This window comes from Micromys minutus (genome assembly GCF_963924665.1).
Source record: "Micromys minutus genome assembly, chromosome: 10".
NCBI classification, from domain to species: Eukaryota; Metazoa; Chordata; class Mammalia; order Rodentia; family Muridae; genus Micromys; species Micromys minutus.
Window position 1 is genome coordinate 47473208 of NC_137979.1, and position 18500 is coordinate 47491707.

The 18500-nt window shown below is 43.7% G+C and overlaps 1 protein-coding gene across 2 annotated transcripts in view; it reads right to left on the reverse strand.

Moving 5' to 3' along the window:
• Positions 1 to 16929, reverse strand: part of STAT3 (signal transducer and activator of transcription 3) — a 50005-nt gene extending 33076 nt beyond the window's left edge. For both annotated transcript variants that reach the window (XM_080923354.1, XM_080923353.1), the window contains exon 1: positions 16763 to 16929. The gene's annotated coding sequence lies outside the window, so the exon portion shown is untranslated. The remainder of the gene's footprint in view (positions 1 to 16762) is intronic.
• Positions 16930 to 18500: the final 1571 nt, after the last annotated feature.

The following is an 18500-nucleotide window of genomic DNA, read 5'->3' on the forward strand; positions in this document are numbered from 1 at the left end:
CTCATGAGCGCCAGACTCTGATGTCCAGCTGCCTCCTCAACAACTCCACTTAGATGACTAAGACTTTGTCTGAGGGTAGCTGAGGCTGCTCAGAGGCTATCTAGAAAAAGAAAGTATAATTGTGGCCTTGGGAGAGTAACATGCAAAATGCATGCTTTTCTCTGTGGTTTTCTAACCGATAAATGGGTTTAGGCCAGCTGTACAGGTCTTCACTGGCTTGAATATTCCAGTAACTCTTTGCCAGGTACTTTGCTAACCCCAGACAAACACAGGGGAAGAGTCAGAACCCCCACTAAGACAAGGACAAAGCCTGAGAGGCAACTTGGGGTAGCACCTGATAAGGCAAAGTTTCCCCACGAGCTATGCACTTTGGCTCTTACTGTCTAAGGCACCCAAAACTGTTTTTGATGAAATGGCAGCCCTAGAAATAAGAGAGCTACCTGAAACTGGGCTCAGTGCTACTCAAGAAAATTTCACAAAGTATAGCAAGGCTACAGGAGAGATGGCCATTCTGGAGAGGAAGGGCAGCCAGTCTAAGCAGAGGGAACAGCATGTATAAACAAGAAATGGAACACGTATCATGACCCAAAAGCCAACATGGCACATAGACAAAGAATGAAAAGCAAGATGGTAGTGGAGAGAAAGAGAGATCGCACATGCCATAGAATTCTAGAGCACAGAGTACAGGATTGCTACCTGAGCTAGCATAGCAGCTAAGAAAACATTGCGGAAGAGCTGTTGATGAGAAGTATAGCGCACAACTTCAAACAGCCCAAAGCTGGGGTGGAAGCTACAGTAGATGGTCAGAAGCCTCAGCGGATAGCAGGAGAATCAGTGATGAGCCTATAAACTGGGTATGGTAACACATGCCTAACAGCCCAGCACCTGGAAGGTTAGAGTAGGAGAATGGCGAGTCCAAGACCAGCCTGGGCTATGGGATGCACAGTTTAGCTAGGTCAAGGTGTGAAGGGATAGGGGTAAGAAGGTGGGCAATTCCTGAAGCCTAGCATGCTGGTCTGTGCCTACAATCCAGCACGCAAAAGCCTGAGGCATTTTAGGGCTATGACTGGGAGTAATGCTTAGAAATGGTGTGGGATGAAACACCATCTCTGCCACTCCAGGCCAGCATCTGTTCTTTCTTTTGATGAGACTGTTTGCTTTTGCGTTTTAAGTTTTTGCTTTTTTACTGGAGAGTTCCATTTATCCAGCATTTTGAGTTTTGTACAGGGGCAATTTTAGCATCTCCGCCACAGAAAGGACGTGACAAACAGAGTTGAGGAAAGCCTGAGAGGTGAAAGATTCCCTGCGATCTGAACAGGAAGCAGAGGTATGTGGGAGGGAAGGAGTCAAGACTGGCTGTGAGACACTGGCTTGCACAGGGTGGTGATTTAAATAGGAATGGTCCTCACAGACTCATGTGCTTAAATACTTGGTTCCCAGTTGGTGAAACTGGGAAGGATTAGGAAGCATGGCCTTATTGGAAGAAGTATATCATGGGGGCAGGCTTGGAGGTTACAAAAGACTGACAATTCCCAGTATGTCTCCCTTTCTCTGTATCTCTGTCTCTATCTCAGTCTCTGTCTTCCTGCCCCATGTGTCTGTCTGTCTCTCTGTCTCTGCCTGTTTCTCCCTCCCTCCCCCTCCCTCCCTTCCTCGTGATTATATCTCAAGACATGAGCCCCCAGCTATTTTTTCAGTGCTGTGTCTGCCCGTCTGCTGCAGCCTCCCTGCCATTATGGTCGATAACTCTCTGAAACCATAAGCCCCAGACTAAATGTTTTCAAGTTCCCTTGATCATGGTGGTTTAGCACAGCAACAGAGTAGTAACTAAGACAGTAGACCAAGATCTACCATTTAATTCAATGTTTGACTAAAAGAAGCACAGACCTTCAGAGAGGCAGCTATAGGGTTAAGTTTTCAATAGGAGGGCCAAGAAGCAAGTATGGGGAACTATCAGGAAAGCAGCAGAAGGCGGGTGCTAGAAGCCCACAGGGTGGAGATGCACACCTGGTAGTTATTATCAGAGCTAGGACCAAAGTAATGGCTAAGTGAGCTAGGAACTTCGCTCAATCAGTAGGGTGCTTGCCTTCCATGCACAAAGCCCTGCGTTTACTCCCCAGCCATATAATAAACATATACACATCAAAGTAATGGCTGAAATAACCTACACAGAAAACATAGAAAGCAAAGAGAAGAGAACCCCACCCAGGGAGGCGGAAGGCATTTCAACCTTTGAGTTCAGAGGAAGGATGACCAGAAAGGGCACCAGGAAAGGTCAGTGACATTCAAGAAAAGGGGCTGGAGAGCTGGCTCATTGGTTGAGAGTACTGACTGTTCTTCCAGAGATCCCTGGTTTGATTTCGAGCACCTACACAGGAGCTCCCAACCATCTGTAACTCCAGTTCCAGGGAATCCAATGTCCTTTTCTGGCCTCTATGAACTGCAGACATATTTGCAGGCAAAACACCCATACAGATAAAATAAAAATCATTTTTAAATTTTTAATTAAATAAAATCCAAAGCTCCCTTGAAGGCTATTTTTTTTACTTTTCTCCTTTAATTTATACCCACAAAAGACAAAGATTAAAAGGGGTGCCAAGAAGACCAATAAGATGGACTAGCAGGTAAGAGCTTGTTGTATAAGCCTGTTGACCTGAATTTACCCTGGGACTCACATAAACATAGAAGAACTAACTCCACCAAGTTGACCTCTTGACCTCTACACAAACACCAAGCACCTGCATTCCCCCCACTAAAAAGCATATATCACACATATAAACAATTTTAAGTTTAAAAATAAAAATGAAAAAGAACCCAAGAAGAGTAGTTCTAGAAATGGTTCTTCTCAAATGATTATTTTGGAAGTTGGATATGTGCCTTAATAGCAAATGTTCACCCAAGGTTCCATTCCTGACACCAATTTAAGACCAGTTTTTTCTACATAGCTTGTTGGATGATACATAGCAAAATCCTGTTTCAAGAAAAACATTCCCACAGAGGCAGGAAGATTGCTCCAAGTTTGGGGCCAGCCTGGTCTATATACTGAGTTCCAAGCCAACCAAGACTACACAGAGAACCCTGTGTTAAGAAACCAAACCAGGACAAAACAGTAGCAGCAGGAGTAGAAGCTGGACAGGATCCAAGTCGGCAGGCTCAGCTCGGAAGGAGGAGTCAAGAGATAATCCAGGGGACACATGGAAAAGCAGAGACACCAGTCGGAACACAAGTGTCAGCATCTTGGTATGTAGTTGGGGCTGAAGCCTTATGCCCAGCCTTATCTACATGCAATGGAGCTAAAGGTTAAAATTATAATTACCCAGAGGGGTGGTGAGACACAAGTACTTCACTTCCTTGTCCCTGGTTCCCTATGTTCAACCTCCCAGCATTAGTGTCTGCATGAGACGGAATTCTCCAACAAGAAAAACTAAAAACTGTATGCCACCTAAAATGTTCTGAGAAGGCTGGAGGCAGAGTTCAGTCTAACATTAAACATCCAGAGAGAGTGTGACTACAGACCAGTGTTGGCACTGGCCCTGTGTGTTGTAGCCCTGTCTCCTCCCCAAACGTACATGGACACTTATATCCAAAACACACTAACAACACCTTTAAAACTCTCAAAAATTGGGCTGGAGAGATGGCTCACTGGTTAAGACCACTGACTGCTATTCCAGAGGTCCTAAGTTCAAATCCCAATGACCACATGATGGGTCACAACCATCTGTAATGAGATCTGGTGCCTTCTGGTGTGTCTGAAGACAGCTACAGTGTACTTATATATAATAAATAAATATAAAAGGAAAAACTCTCGACAATTAAAAAAAAATCTCAATGTAAAGCTGGGTGAGAGTCAGGCCTGGCAGAGCAGGCCTGTAAGCCCAGCTACTGGGAAAACAGAGACAGGGGCTTCCCAAGGTCACATCCTGCCTGGACTACAACACATCTTCAAGACTAGCCTGCTCAATGTTGTGAGACCCTGGTCTCAAAGTAAAAAACTTTAACAAGGATGGGGAGTATAGCTCAGTGGTAGAGAACACTTGCCAGGATATGGGACCCTAAACTCTTGTTTTGAGGCAGGCTTTCTCTGTGTACCCCTGGCTGTCCTGGAACTCCCTCTGTAGACCAGTCTGACCTCAAACTCAACAAGGATTTGCCAGCCCGTTTCCTGAGCACTAGGATGCCAGCTGTGGAACTCTAAATTCAATTTCTGTTGTACTGTGAAAAGGAGCAAAACTGAAAGTCTGATCTGGTGTCACACAGAGCACACAGAACGAGTACGAAAAGAACGCACACCAGACACCATTAGAAGACTGCAAATCAAAACAGCAACAGCCCAAAGGACAGAGCAAAGATGCTCTTCAGATGAATGAGTACATACACTGAGGGAAGGGCCAAACAAGGCAGTGTTAGCCACCAAAAGACAAGGAAGCAGCTGAATTCCTACTGCTATGTGAAAGAAGGCAACCTGGAGAGGCCACCATACCACTGCCATCTAGAAGGCTACTGCTTGCATGATAACATCAGATGAATGTTCTAGAAAACAGGACTATGGAGATAGAAAAAGATGAGCAATTGGCAGGGGGCGCAGAAGGGGTGAGTGGGTAGAGTACAGGGCTTTGGAGGCACTGTATACTTTAAATGGTACTGTACTGGTGGGCACACAACACATGATTTTGAAAATCCACAAAACAACCCAAGCACAGAGGTACACACCATCTGTACTCAGGACTCTGGAATCTGAGCTAGACAGATTCCAAGTTTACTTTCACGCTGAGCTACAGGAGAGAACATGTCTCCAATACTATCAAGCAGCAAAGAATATGTAAAACAGTAAAGTGTGATAGAAACTGTGTGTTCTTTAATTAATAACAATTTATAGCTGTTATTATCAATTACCACAAATGTATCACCCTAATACAAGATGGTAACAATGGAGAAACTGAAGATGGAATGTAGAAGGTATTTTCTACTTTGTCAACCTACCTGTATCCCAGCACTCTGGAAGCAGAGACAGGAGAACTGCCATGAGTCTGAAGTCAGTGAAGACTATACATCAAGTAACAGGCTCACCAGAGCTTTATAACAATGACTCAAACAAACTGTGTATGTATGAGTGTATGAGTGTGTGTGTCTGTGTGTGTGTTTGAAATGAATTTAACTTTATGGAAAGCTTTTTTAAAACAGAGATAGGGATGTAGCTCAGTTGGTAGGGTGTTTACCTAGAACACAAGAGGCCCTGAGTTTGATCCCTAGCACCACATAAACCAGATATGGAAGCATATGCTGTAATCCTGGCAATTCAGGAGGCAGAGCCAGGCAGATATGAGTTCAAAGCCAACCTGGTCTACAAAGCCAGTTCCAACCCAGCAAGGGTTTGTCTTGAGGGAAAAAAAAAATCAAGGTTATTCTCAGCTATACAATGAGGCCAGCCTGAGATAAAGACCCTGTCTCAAACAAACAAAGCAAAAGAGCCAAGTGAAAACAAGTATCAGTTTGATTCCAGAAAGGTTAACTACACAAGCTTTTCTATAAAGTCTTCTCAAAATTAATCACATACTGAGAACAACCAGAACACAGCTCTCATGATTAGCTCCCATACAGAAGGCAAAAACAGTGTGAGATTAGTCAAAAGATGGGTCAGCAGGGGCTGCAGCCAAACCTGAAGACCAAAACTCAATCCCCAGGACCCACGTGATAGAAAGCAAGACCTGACTCCTGAAAGTTGTCCTCTGTCTTCCACATAGGGATATACACACACTAAATAAAGTTAATTTAAAAATATTTTTGTTTACAAAGAAAGGAACAAACTGGGCAGTGGCAGAACAAGCTGTTAATCCCAGCAGAGGCAGAGGCAGGTGGATTTGAGTTCAAAGTTAGTGTGGTCTACAGACTGAATTCTAAAAGAGCCAGGGCTACCCAGAGAAACTCCACTTTAAAAAATAAGGAAGAGAAGAAACAAGAAAAACAAAACAAAAACCACTATCCCACCATCCAGATTTCTAAATAACCTAAATTCTAAAACACACCCACATGGAATGTGGCCTGAAGCAAGAATTCACAAGGGATCTATCTCACCAGGAATCTCTCAACCAAAGGGAACCCTGAGGGGAGGCAAGATAACATCAGCATGCTCCCAGTAAAGCCTTTCCCACATCATAGAGAGGGGCAGGAAAAGCAGTGACTACAAACATACAGGGAAGTGAGTGCAAAGCCGGCCACAAACAATGAGCACCTCCTGAACTTGCTAGACAATCATAAGAAAAACGTCTTCCTTTGATTTATATCTGATTTAAGTCAACCTTTTTTCCAAATTAAACTAACTCCCATCAGAATTATCTTTAAAACTTATAGCTGGGTGTGGTGTTGAAGGCCTTAATTCCAGTACTCAAGAGGCAGAAGCAGACAGGTCTCTGAGTTTGATGGCCTAGTCTACAAAGTGAGTTCCAGGACAGCTAGGGCTATCCAGATCCTTAGAAAACCCACAAATCAGCTAAGCACTCAGAAGCTACTAGAACTTGGTGAGGTATGGCTCTTTAGACTAAATTATAGTCAATTCAAGATTCATTCTCAGGGACGTAAACACCAGGAAAAATCAAAATGAAAAGAAATCTCCAAAGCAGTTTATCTTTAAAATAATTTCTAAACCCCTGGACAGGACTTCATTCATCTGAAGAGTTTATGGCCCTTGTAAAAGTATTTCTCAAACTAAGGACCAATGTGTACCATGATATGTGGCACAGTGGTTACAATGGCCCTAGACCAACTTAATCAAAGCCACAGGTTTCATCTCCCTCCCCAATCCTAGCTCCTCAAATAACACAGGAATACTTCACTAAAACCTTTGTTTTAACAGTTTAACAATTCTCAAAAATGCATTGTTTTCAGGACTAGCCATGACCTCAGACTTTGAGGACCCTAACAAAGCTTTGTTCAGAGATCATATTAGAGATGCCTAAAAATTTGTAGTTGTAGCACACATATTTGTAATCCCAGTACAATGGAGGCTGAGGCAGGAGGATTACCACAAAATTGAAGCCAATCTAAGATATGTGAGTTCAAGGGTACCTGGAGACACAAGACCTTGACTCAAAATGCCAACAAAACAAAACAACACCCTATTAGATATTACCTACCAATAGAAGTATATACATATATATACATATATATATACACACATATATAAATATATGCTAACCAAAAGGCCCCATACCTGAAATCCCAGACAATGAAAGCTCCCTAAATCCAAGGCCAGCATAGGTTACACAGGAAGACACTGTCTGAAACAAAATTCATTTAAACAATTAACTTTGCATAGCACATTAACATAAGTAGCAGTAATATCTTATGAAATGTAACCACATTTTCCGAAGAGGGAGACAGCAATGGAAAAAGTGGCATTGCTGAAAGTTTCACAAATGTAGGGCTACAGAGAGGGCTCAGAGGGGTTGGGGAAAAGGTTCTTGCTGCACAAGCCTGGTGACCCAAGTTCCATTCCCAGAACCCATAAAAAAAGTGGAAACAGATCTGACAGCAGAAAATTGCTCTCTGATCTCCACACACATGCCTACACAGGCATATCATGCACACACACAGAATCATAAAAATAAATGTGCATTTTTGTTAGTTGGTTGGTTTTTCAAGCAGGGTTTTTTCCTCTGTGTACTGGAACTCTGTAGACCATGCTAGCCTCAAACGCACAAAGATCTACATGCCTCTGACTCCCAAGTGCTGGGATTAAAGGAGTGTGCTGCCATGGTCTGGTTAATAATGAATTTTTTAAAAGAGAACATTTTAGTAATCTAATTTCTGGCTCAATAAAAAAGTATTAAAGCTAGGTGGGTGTGATGCATCAAGCCCGTTATCCCCCAGCACTTGAAAAGTGAAGGCAGAAGGATCAGGTGTTCATGGCTAACCTTGGCTATTATACAGCAAGTCTTAGGTAAGTCTAACATGCGTGAGATTCAAGGAAAAAAGGAAGGGAAGGAAATGTTGGAGTCTCAGAACAGCTTGCATATGCCTGTTGCAACATGTTGTTTTGGCTACAGTACTTTAGTGAGAGTTGGCTTTACCCAGATAAACTGAATAGCAAATAGCAGATTATACATTCTTTCAAGGTAATTTGGAGGTCTTTACTGCTGCTCAAAAACTAGCAGGTGACAGTCTAAAGGTGTGCACTCTGGGGTCATCCTCAGCTACATTAAGATGCCCTCTGCCTTGTACTTTTCATGGAGTGTCTGCCATGTGCTTTTGTAAGATACATTAGTCCATTTAGAAAACATAGGTTTTAAGATATACAAACCTAGACACTGACATGTTTTAGTCTCTATCGTCCAAAACAAAAACAGAAAAATCCCATCTGATAACACTGAAGAGTTAGTCATTAATTCAGGAAACTACCGAATAGAAGGCTTTGTCATTTTTTAAATTTTTACTTCTAGGATCAATTTTTATAATTTTTAAAATCTTTTTCTAAGTTCAAATTTTACAAATTGCAGCAAACACTGCCACTTTTCGCCCTTAGACAAAGGCGTCTTCTTTCTTTTCGGAGTGTGTCTGCCACATCTCAGCTCATATCCTTTCAGGGCTCTGCACAGCTTAAGCATGCACTGGGCCAGCTGCACCTCAAACCCCAACAGAACACTTGTCATCCAGGACACCCCAGATACTTCTGCAGAAAGTAAATTTAATTAGTAAATTTTACTTTGAAAGCAGCTTTTTACATAGAGAGGAAATTACGTTATTTATTTTCCCTGTCTACTTACTTATTAACTGCTCACAGTTGGCATTTTGAGATATGTTCCCCCCCTTCTGTAGCCCTGGCAAGTCCGGTACTTGTTAGGCAGCCCAAGTGCCCTCAAATTCATCAAGATGCTCCTGTTTCTGTCCCCCAAGCACAAGGATTACAGGCAAATCCCACCACATTTAGCTTTCAGAGCAGTTTTGGTTCTCAGCAAAACTGAGCAGAGAACAGCATTCCCAGTAATTCCTGCCTGGTCTCATGTGCAGTGCCCCCATTGTAGACACTGAATCTCCCAATGACTCCATGACCCTGAGAATCTTCAATACAGTCATTAGGGCTTGAAAGGGTCCCACGCCTAGAACACTCCCCATTATAGAGTCCTATGCAGAGCCTGCCCAGATGAATGAAGTCACACTGGACTTTTTTCACATGTAATTAGGAATGAGTATTAAGGAGACTGAGCCAGGGGGAATGCTGAGAGTTCTCTGGGCTAGACAGAAACCTGTTAAAATACAAACACATGCATTTATACACACATGTATTTATATATACACACACATACATTCACATACACACAGGCTTCAGAGCATTTTAATTATCTTACCCCCTCTTATGCATGAGTTTATTTTGATTAATGTTAAGAAATTTGTTTTTCCTAAACATTTTGACAGAAAGAAGACCACAACAAAACTGATTTGCCATGGAAAGACAGCCTTACATTAAATATTTATTGTGTCTAAACCACAAGTAGGAAAAAATTCAAAGGCTAACTATTTTAATGATAACTCACATTGTTTGGCTTATGGGAAAGGTAATTACACAGCTTGCATTTGAGTTTTTTGAGTTTTGAGGTTTTTAGGATTTTGTGGGGGTGGGAGGAAAAAGGAAAAGTCTAATGCATTTAGATTCTGTCAGAAAAAAAAAACTCGCTAAAAGCAAAACAAATTTAGCATTAGAAACGTGGAAAAACATGCTAGCAAGCTTTCACCTAGCAGGTGCTGAGTCCAGACTCAAATGCTCCACTCTCATACCAAGAACGAGGTCAGGACACCACAAACTAACAAGTCAATCAGCCATCGGGAAAGCAGATGGCTCCACAGATGGGGCAGGGTTTTCCTTTCCAAATACCAAGCAGTTTTCAGAAATGGCTTCTACAAAAACTACCCAAACAGCCCCCTAATAAACTGCACCCCTCCTCCACAATAGGGAAGCCATGATTTACAAGTTTTACTTTCTCTTTCAAGCTTGGCTGGCTTCTTCCTGCTCCACATGGGCCCATTGGGTTGGACCGGTTCCGGTTCATTCCTGTCTTCTCCAATCCAAACTTACAGAGGTGGATAACAAGAACAACTTAGCTCTACAGGAGTCAAACTTATCTGTGAGGCTATTCTGAACACTTGCTACCATCCAAAGAAGTTACAGAACAGGAAAATAAAGCTTTACTTACACAGTGAAGGATCTGCAGTGAAGGATACTCACACAGGCCTGTACTCACACAGGCACAGATGTGAAGATGTTATCAGCTGCACAGGACACAGCAAAGCAACTTCCAGCATCATGTGGGTCATTCATGGAGGTCATCCAACATCCAAGCCACCTGGATCCTGCCTTCTCACCTACCTTCTCCCTCCCCACAAACCAAATTCTGCACTAACTGAATGTGGTAGCTCCTGCCTGTAGTTCCAGCTACTCAGGAGTCTGAAGGATCCTCAGATCTTTCTAAAATATAAATTTAAAATAAAATTTAAAAGCTGATGTATTTTCCTCACCTGATTCAAAACAGAACTACTCCTGTCAGCTTCTTCCTAAGAAAAATTCAACTCCTCTACCGTTCAACTGTTCAAGAGTATCTGTACCTTATTTTTTTGTTTTTGATAGGATCAGTGTGTGGTAGCACACACCTTTAATACAAATACCAGAGAGGCAGAAGCAGGTAGATCTCTGTTCTATGAGTTTGATGCCAACTTGGTCTATAAAGTTGAATTCCAGGCCTGAGACCTTGGCTCTGTCTCTGTCTCTCTCTGTGTATATGTGATTTTATATATATATATAAAATTTTGTGTGGCACTGGATACTGAACCCAAAGCTCTATTTATATTAGGAATATGCTCTACCACTGAGTTATATCTCTGGCCCTTTTTCAAACATCTGAGACAGAACCTGAGCACGTTCCAGCCTGGTCTCAAACACCTAGTCTTCCTGCATCAGCATCCCTCAGCCTTCAGCATCACTGGAGTTATGGGCACCACCAATCATACTCTGCTTCTTTTTTAAAACATCATTTTGCATTAATCTACTTGTGCATATGTGAGTGTGTGCACATAAACCATGTTGCAGGTGTGGACATCAGAGGACAACTTGTAGAGAACAGTTCTTATCTTCCACCACAAGGGTTCCAGGAACCAAACTTGGGTGGTCAGGCACCTTTACCCACTGAGCCATGCCACTAGCAACACCCACTGCCACCACCCATGTCTCAAGACAGTGTCTCATATAGCCCAGACTGGCCTCATACCCCCCCATTGTAATCCACAGTGACATCAAACTTCTGGTCTTCTGTCTCCACCCCACAAAAGCTGGGGTTTTACAGAAGTGTGCCACTACATCTGGGTTTACATAGTCATAGGGATAGAAGCCATGGTTTCATACACACTAGAGAAGCATTCTACCAACTTAGCCACATTCTCAGCCTATAGCTGTACTTCTCAGAGCATGAAAAGCTCCAAGGGACTATTACTGAGTAGTGATCAACTTTCAATGTGTTGACTATTACTTAAAATACTTGGAGAGTGGATCATAGCTACCCAAAGGCTCATCATGAGAGCCTTTGTATAACAGGAATGCACAGTTTGCCATATCTATGTCTCTATGTGAAAGGCTCCATCTCCTGTCAATGTGTAAATCCCCAGGCCCTTGTCACTTAGCTTTCCCTATAGATTAAAATCTCCCAATTACTCTTTCTTTCCTTCAGGTCACTAATAGTCCCGTGAATCATAACTTGCCCAACTTTGTAGCCTGAGAGAAAGACTGCAGATTTTGAAAATAATGAATAGCATTTGAATGTTAGCTATGCACTAGACACTATGCAAAATATCTTATACATACCAGATGATCTCACTTGGTCGTCACAACTACCCTGTGAGTGGGCTGAAACTCAGAGACGTTAAAGCAACGAGCCTTAGGGACAAAGAGACGTTGTATCTGAAAATTCAAACCCAACGTGTCTGGCCTCAAGGCACTGCTTTAAAATGCCATTGCATCTGTCCATATACCACAAAACCCTCAAACACATTACCCAAGCAATAGTTACCTTAGCAGAGCTCAAAAATGTGAGTTTGACTGATGCAATTAAAAGGTCAAAGGTCAGGTAAATTGTTCAGTTGTTAGTAAAGGCATTTATTATCACAGATAGAGCTGGCAAGGCAGAAAGCCAAGGTCTAAACATCATTTTTTATGGGGGGAAGATTTGCCTTTCATATTATTTTGTTGAGCTGTTAAGATGATTTTCAATAAATAGATCCAAGATAAACAGTAAGTTAAAGAGTGTCTGGGGAAACACATATTGAACTATTAACGGGAAAACAGGTTTAGTTTTTTAACACAGCATCAACCTTCTTGAAGGACAGTTCTAGTGTCTTATAAACAACAAAAGAGAAGGGATAAAAGATGTGGCTTTGTGGCCTCCTTCCTGTTTCCTTCTCCTCAATTAAGAGCTTCCACTTATAGCCCCTGAAACCCACTATGCTGTTTTAAGCTCTGCACATCCACAACCCCCTCCACCTTGAATGAACTGCACACTGCTCTGCAAGAATTCCTAACCCTCCTATAGGTGCTCCGGTGTCCCCTGAAACTAGCCCTCCCGCAACCTTTCACCCCTGGATAGAATAAGCCTCTTTCCTTGTACCTTTTCCTAAGAACTTAGATGCACAGGGCTCTTGCTATGAACCAGAATGCTGTAAATACTTCACTTGCAACATCTTAATGAATTTTTTGTCTGCTTCATTTTGAGATAAGGTCTCCCTGATTAGCTCAAGCTGTAGACATGGGCCAATAGGCCTCTCTTTTTTTTTTTTTTTTTTTTTTTTAAATCAGGTTAGAAAACAGGCTCAGCTGGGCAGTAATGGCATACACCTTTGATCCCAGCACTTGGGAGGCAGAAGGAAGTGGTTCTCTGTGATTTGGAGGCCAGCCTGGTCTACAGAGTGTTCCAGAATAGCCAGGGCTACACAGAGAAATCCTGTCTCAAAAAACAAGTACAAGAGGGGAGGCGTGGCAGGATGGGCGGGACTGAGGCTTAGATTCTGACCAGGAAGCAACCAATCCAGGATCCAATCCCAGATTTCTCTGCCTGTGTAGGCTCAATTTTGAGCCACTCTTAAGTATACACTGCAGTAGCTTGTGCGCATGTGCTCTGGTCCCCACTACTCCTACAGGTCCATAAGAACTGGGGTGAGATTTTGAATACTCATTCTCCTTGGATCCTGCCCAGCTTCTCTCTGCTGCTGCTGTTTTGTTCTGGTTTGGTTCCTTAGCATGGGGTTCTCCACAGTCCCAGCTGGCCTGGAACTCAGTATGTACACCAGGCTTCCCTCAAACTCAGCAATTCTACTCTGTGGAAGTGTTTCTTTTTGAAACAGGGTTTTGCTATGGAGCCTCCGCTAGCTACGCAGAACACCTGGCCTTAAATTGGTAGTGGGCCTCCCAAATCCTTGAATTACAAGCATGTACCATCAGACCTGGATCTGCCTAGCCTTTTTTGGCTTTTTGTTTTTTGAGACAGGGTCATATTGTCTACTCAAAGCAGGCTTGGAATTCACTATGTAGCCCAGGTTAGTTTCAAACTCAGCCATTTTCTTGCCTCAGTGTTTGGCTAGCCACATGCTAAAATTGCAGACATGAGACATCATGGCTTACTTTGCTTAGTGTTTTGTTTGTTTTAAGTCAGGGTCTCAGCTGGCCTGGAACTCGATTTGTTGATCAACTGGCCTTGAATTCTTTAGAGATCCAACTGTATCTGCCTTCTAAGTACTGGAATTAAGGACCTGTGCTAACAGCTCTGTTCATCTGAGTCTAGGGTGTGAGTGTGTTCTCGCTGAGCTGAATAATATACCAAACATAAAAAAAAAAAAAAATAAATGATACCCATGGTAAAAATTCATTCTTCCAAATGCTACTCCTTTAAACAAATTACTTCTAAGAATTTGCCACCAAATACAATCTGGTGACCCCAACTATCTGCCCACAGCAAGCCACAGTTCCCAGCAACAAGCAGAACATCCTTTTCACCATCAAAGACAGCAGGGCAATGCCATCCTACACTAGCTCGTTGAGGCTGATCCACAACACCAGGAGCCCTTCAAGATTTAGGGCTATTATTCTTCAAGCGCTCTTTAGATGAGTTTTTAAGACCCAAAAGTTTGGCTGGAAGTTTAAAATACAAATGACATAAAATGTGTTCCACGTTAGAGATTTGCTTAGCAAGATGGGTTGCTAAGAAAGGGAGAAAAGGAAAGTGAAAGGGAGGGAAACTCTGAGGGAAGAAGTAGGGAGGGACAGAAGAGACAGGTTGCAAGTGACGCCTTGCTCTCTTTAATGACATCAACCTGTTGTAGTAACCGATAAAGCATTTATCAAGTTGTTCTAACAGCCTGCATATTTTACACACAAGATGTATCTCACTCTCCCTAGAGAGGAAAAAAGTCAGAAATAAGTATTCTCTGAGCTGCACACTATCATCTCAGAAAACATCAGCTAAAAGGCTGCTGGGCTTGGGCATCTAGAATGGTATTCTTCACCTCCACCCTTAGCACGTCTGAATGTCAAGATAAAAGAAAAAGGAACTTTCATCTGACAGAAATGACCACGGACCACAAGGCTTTCTGGCTTAAATGTCATTGAGGTCACAATCACCCTTTTGCTAAAATGTGCCTAAACATCTCCATTAATCAATAGCTGATGTCTGACAGTAAATTATGCTAACAAGAGAGAGGGAAGGAGGGAGAAAGAGGACCAATTACTTCCCAGGTAAGACACAGCAGTTACTGAGCAGTCAAGTTGCTGGTACCTGAGTTTCTCAGCTGGCTGCCAGAGTTTCACTAGCCAGACTTTCTCTGACACTTCAACAGGGGACATAGTCACTCTAAGTTAAAACTGAAGACTTAAGCATGGACCAAGAAATATGTAAACAGCACAAGTTTCACCATGACAACACACGATGCCTTAGGCAAGTGTCTTGTCCTTTCGGCCTCAAGTTCCTTATCTACAAGATGAGGTTCACATTTTGTGAACCACCTACCTCCCAGCCCCTTTGAAGGGCCTCATGATTGAGGATTCTTTCTAAGTGGTTATTTGTCCCTGATGAACTACAGATGAAAATAAAAGATTCATGAATCTGCTAATGGTTCCTTGTGGTGAGTGTGTTGACACTAAGAGCAAACACTGCAACCTTTTCATTATTACTATTCCAGATTTTCTTCCCAGTGCTTCTTCCAAAAGCTCTGGGTTTGATTTCCCAGGACCCACCTGGTGGTCCACAACCATCTGTAACTAGTTCCAGAGGATCTGATGTCCTCCTTCTGACCTCCTAGGGTACTGGACACACACTGGCATAAACAGGCATGCAGGCAAAACACTCAAGACACATAAAATCTAAAAAAAAATAAAAAATAATAAAGAATAAAAGATCCTGCTAGTGTTCTGGTCTGGTACATGCAATAATGAGACAAACATGTTTCCTCAAGGAACACATTACTTAATATAAAAAGAAAAAATGGCTGACTGAAGGCCTAACAGTCTAATTCCACATACAAAAAGGTGGAGGTGATTTATTGCCTTGATACATTCATGCACTGACAGCCCAACATTTACAATGCATACATACATAAAAAAGCACTTTATTGTAGTAAACAGTAGTTATAAACTACAGTTATAAACTACCACTGACTGTATCAGTACCCACATCAATTGATACAACAGAGTGACGTGAACTAGGTATGAAAAAAGCTACTTGAGGGACAGCCTGGATTTCACCAACTTACCAATCTACAGTCACACGCTCCCAACAGGTAAAGTTTACACGCAGAACTCAGTCAAGGCCAGCCTATCTTTTGTTTCCCTAGCTTCTGCATTTACCCAAGAGCTTGGCTCCTAGACAGAAAACTCCCACTCTTGATTGGCTCACTCTGGCCTATGCAATTAAGCAACACCACAATCCAGTAAATGCAATGGCTCAATTATTTATCGTCTCATCGAGTTTACCAGGTGTGTTTATAAGAGAACAATGTCAAAGAGGAAAGCGGTTTGTTGCTCCTTAGAGCTGGTTTGGCCAGGGATTTATTTTGAATTGAAAAGAAAATGCTTTTAACAAGGTGAGAGAAAGCATAGCTTAACACAGAAAGAGATGGGAGAGAATTTAGAAAGAACAGAGGTTTGTCAATTTCCTATAGGAAATCTGATTAAGGAAAAAAAAATCTAGCCAGCCCAAGAAGCTTCGGGAAGGGACACAACAGTTCCCACCTCCTAAGTGGGTACAGCTAGCTAGCTACAGAAGGAACAGGAGCAAGGCTAAGAAAGTGGTTCAGCACGGAGAGGCCAGGCCCAGCACAGGGGCAGGAAGGAGGCTCTAACTCCCCCACCCCAATGAGCTCCACCTGAGTGACAGTGGTTCTGGTGGCCCAAACGTCCCTAGCCTCCGGGTGCAGTCACTGGAGGGCCACTTCTGTTACCCTCAGCCTAGAATGCCCTCTCCCACGGTCCCAACCCCCACCCTCCACCCCCCCCAGAACACCCCACTATTCTTTCCGCATCTCCCCCTCGAAACTTACAGCGTCCCTTCCCTTTCCAGACTGGTTCCTGTCATCCGAAAAGCAGTGCCGCCGGGGCGACCCTCTGTGTCTCCTCCTATCCTCCCGCCCCACGTTAAGTGTCCATTCACTACTCCAAGCACCCCCATAGCCGCAACCGCGCGACGCCCCGTGGGGTCCCCCGTGCCGTCCGGGAGGTGGCCCCACCCTACACCCACTTCACCTGTCTCCCGGGCTGAGGCCCGACTGGCCGGCCTGCGCTGGCTCCAGGCGCAAGCTGCTGGACTCCCGAGAGCCGCCTGGCTTCTCCTAGCCGACGCGGTCAGGCAACACCGAGCGGGGCTGTACCTCAGCGATCCGGTTAGGGCTCGTTCCCTCAGCTGCGACGTCGGAACCCCACGCTCCCCCTCCTTGTCTACTCTGCAACTCCGGAAACCGTTGAATTACAGCCCCTCCAGCCAATCCCCACCCAGCTGCCACTGGCCAAGACACGCCTCCACGCATAATTAAAGAATGGCCAGCTGGCTAGGCCACCCTGAGGCCTTCGGGCGAGCGCTTTACTTCCGAAGCCCCGCCCACTAACCAATGAGAAACGCCTCTAGGGTAGAAGGTGGGGTCGAGAACGCTGGGCACACCTCCCTGAGTTGGCTGTTCCGAGAACTTCGTAGTCCTCCCTCCGCGACCAAGGAAGCGCAGAGGCCTGGTTCACAAAAAACCCCGGGGGGAGGGAGGAGACATTAGCGGAATGTCCTGCTGAAAACTCAGCTGAGTTCCTGGCAGTGCGTGACGTCAAGACACTTTAAATGCCCTGATACGGCTCGCATCTGCCCGCTCTCCCTTTTCCCGGCCCTTGGCACCACGTGGGGGCGAGATTGTGAGCCTCTTACCACGTGGGAATTAGCCAGTTAGGCGGTCCCCAGGTAATCACCTCACTTAAGCATTTGGGTTTGTGGGCACATCAAAAAGAACATGGGCGACTCCTGCCTGCTCTGAACTTCAGTTTCTGCGTGATTCTGGGCATACACCCGGAAATATGACGTGGAAATAGAGTAATTACTAGATTGCGTGGGGGAGAATAGTGGCTATAACCCGGTGCCCTGTTCCATCGTTTCAAACCTGAAACTCAACAGCAAGCCTGATTGGTCAGCTCACAGAAATGCAGAGCTTATACATGACAGCTGACCGAATACCCAGGATTTGCCATTTCCACCTGTGTCTGAGTTTTTTAACTTTGTTATATTGGGTCTTGAAATTCTGTAACAGTTTTGACCAACTTGTTTCCATTTAAACGTACTTTAAAGGTACCTATTTTAGGAGCTGGTGGGGGGAAGGGGAATGCCTCAGCAGTTAAGGGGACTTCCTGGTCCTGGTAGAAAATTCAGGTTCAAGTCCCAGCACCCCACATGATGGCTCTTGGCCATCTGTAATTCCACTCCCGGGGGATCTGAGGCCCTCCTCAGGCCTCTGCTAGCACCAAAGACACACACCTTGTGCAGAAACATGCATGCAGACAAATCTAATTTAATTAATTTTTAATTAGGTGCTAATTTTAAAAACTGAAACACACACACACACAAGGTGGAGGGGGGAGGGCAGAAGGGGAGGAAGAAGGCCCATAAAATATTCTCCTGATTTTTTTTTAAGATTTATTTATTTCATGTATATGAGTACACTGTCACTGTCTTCAGATACACCAGAAGAGGGCATCAGATCCCATTACAAATGGCGTGAGCCACCATGTGGTTGCTGGGAATTGAACTCAGGACCTCTAGAAAAGCAGTCAGTCTCTGAGCCATCTCTCCAGTCCTTCTCCTGAAGTTTTTTTAGGGTTCATTGTTAACATTAATTAATCTATCACCGTCAAGCTCAAATGGCCAATTAAGACAACCAGCTCTTCAACATTTTCCCACCTGCTGAAGACTAGGCTATCACAGGTTAGGGATAGCATTCATTTGGTCTTT